The sequence below is a fragment of the Crocodylus porosus genome, unplaced genomic scaffold, assembly GCF_001723895.1.
Source record: "Crocodylus porosus isolate Cpor-Errol unplaced genomic scaffold, CroPor_comp1, whole genome shotgun sequence".
NCBI classification, from domain to species: domain Eukaryota; kingdom Metazoa; phylum Chordata; order Crocodylia; family Crocodylidae; genus Crocodylus; species Crocodylus porosus.
The window spans coordinates 7,209,757-7,211,793 of NW_017728948.1; the positions used below are offsets into that span (position 1 = coordinate 7,209,757).

General features: G+C 40.4%; 1 long non-coding RNA gene across 1 annotated transcript in view; it reads left to right on the forward strand.

Moving 5' to 3' along the window:
• Window positions 1-251: 251 nt before the first annotated feature.
• The window catches only part of LOC109321971, a 19,539-nt gene continuing 17,753 nt past the window's right edge, over window positions 252-2,037 (forward strand). The window contains exon 1 of the long non-coding RNA XR_002104251.1: window positions 252-262. This is a non-coding gene — a long non-coding RNA (uncharacterized LOC109321971). The remainder of the gene's footprint in view (window positions 263-2,037) is intronic.

The following is a 2,037-nucleotide window of genomic DNA, read 5'->3' on the forward strand; positions in this document are numbered from 1 at the left end:
GATTCCTGGAGGATCTGTTTCACAATTTTTTCCAGGGACTGAGGTTAGGCTGGCTGGTCTGTAGTTTCTTGGATCCTCCTTTTTCTCTTTCTAAAATATGGGCACTATGCCCTCTTCCAACCATCTGGGGTCTCTCCTGATTACGATGAGTTTTCAAAGATGAAGGCAGTGGTTCTGCAATTTCATCAGTCAACTCCTTCAGCACCCTCGAGTGCTTCCCATCCAGTCCCATGGACTTGTACATGTCCAACTTTTCCAAATAGTTCCTAACCTGTTCTTTCAACACTGTTGGCTGCTCACCTCCTCCCCAAACTGTGCTGGTTGGTGTAGTAGTCTGGGAGCTGACCTTGCCTGTGAAGACTGAGGTGAGGAAGGCATTGAGCACTTCAGCCTTTTCTCTATGCTCTTTCACAAGGTTTATTCTCCCATTCAGTAAGGGACCTGCACTTTCCCCAATTCTCCTCTTGTTACTGACATACTTGTAGAAACCCTTCTTGTCACCCTTCACATGCCTTGTTAGCTGCAACTCCAGTTGTGCTTTGGCCTTCCTGACTTCACCCCTGCAGGTCTGAGCAATGTTCTTATATTCCTTCCTAGTTGGTTGTCCAACTTTCCACTTCTTATAAGCTCCCTTTTTGTGATTGAATTTACTGAAGAGTTCCCTGCTAAGCCAAACTGGTCTTCTGCCATACTTGCTAGTCTTCCTGCACATTGGCATAGTTTGTTTCTGCATTCTCATTAAAGTTTCTTTAAAATAAACCCAGCTCTCCTGGAATCCTCTTCCTCTCAGACTGGATTCCCGGGGGATCCTGCCCATGAGTTTCCTGAATTAATTGAAGGCTGAGCTAGTCAAAGATTCATCTCTCCCTTGATCCAGGTCTTTGCTTCATTGGAACAATAATTTTGAATCCTCAGGTAGCTGCACGATAGAGTACAAAAACCATGAGTCAAACCATAGATATTTACTACTAACAGCATTTTTTTTTTTGTCAGAAGGCCTGCCTCTGTCAAAATGGTCACCTCTTCCCACAAATTTCCCCTCTTTTCCCTGAGACCACAAATGCCCTCAGGGAAGATGGTGATCCTCTATTCTGTGGGTAGACATACTCAGTCCCATTGGGAATGAAAGAGACCATTCTCAAAACAGCTGAGGTCAGGTTTAACTTCAGTCTCAATAAGACTGCCAAAAATGACTCTCCTTTTAAAATCAGTGCCAAATGAAAGGGAGTTGGAAACTTTCGAAACAAGTTAGCTATTCATGGCTTTCTCTCTGGTAAGACATGTTTATTTCAGAAGAAATTGTTAGTTATGGAAATGGGGAAAAATGATCTGTAATCCTAAAATAAAAATAATAATAAAAAAAATTAAATATAGCCTATGCATAAGACTTCAGTGGGATGGATGTTTAAAGAATCTGTTATTTTGTTATTGCAATTGCTAGGGGAAAATTAAAAGGTCTGTATTGGGTGCCAAGTCTCTTAAAAAAACCCATTTGCAATGCATTTGAAATCCTAATTTAATTAGCATTTGCTTGTAAATCCTCAGAAAATTGTTCTTTACAGAAGAAAAATGCCTAATTGCAGGGAGTATATACTATACTCATGCACACCAGAGCAGTTAAATATATGAATAGAATATACCTTTTTATACAATGGAATCTAACACCTTGGTGGTACCTTGTGCACTAAATATTCTAAGTGGGCACATCTACACATTCATTGATGAACAGTAGTTACTGCACATTAAATTTAGTACTTGCTTAATGAAGTACTAAATACATGTGCAGTAGTTAGAGTGACTGAGCAGTAACACTGGTGATCGCCTTTTCTGTGATGCTGCTGTGCAGTAGTAGCTGAATTTAGGACTGTCTATGCTGTGATGCGCTACTGCACAGGGTTATTAGGCTACTGCGCATTAAGCACCTTCTGTAGATGTGCCCAGTGTTATCTATATGAGTTCTCATAACTTGGCTGCATATCCAAATACCCCAGCAACTCTTTGAAGTGTATTTAAATATTTTTGCTGAAAATTAAAGAT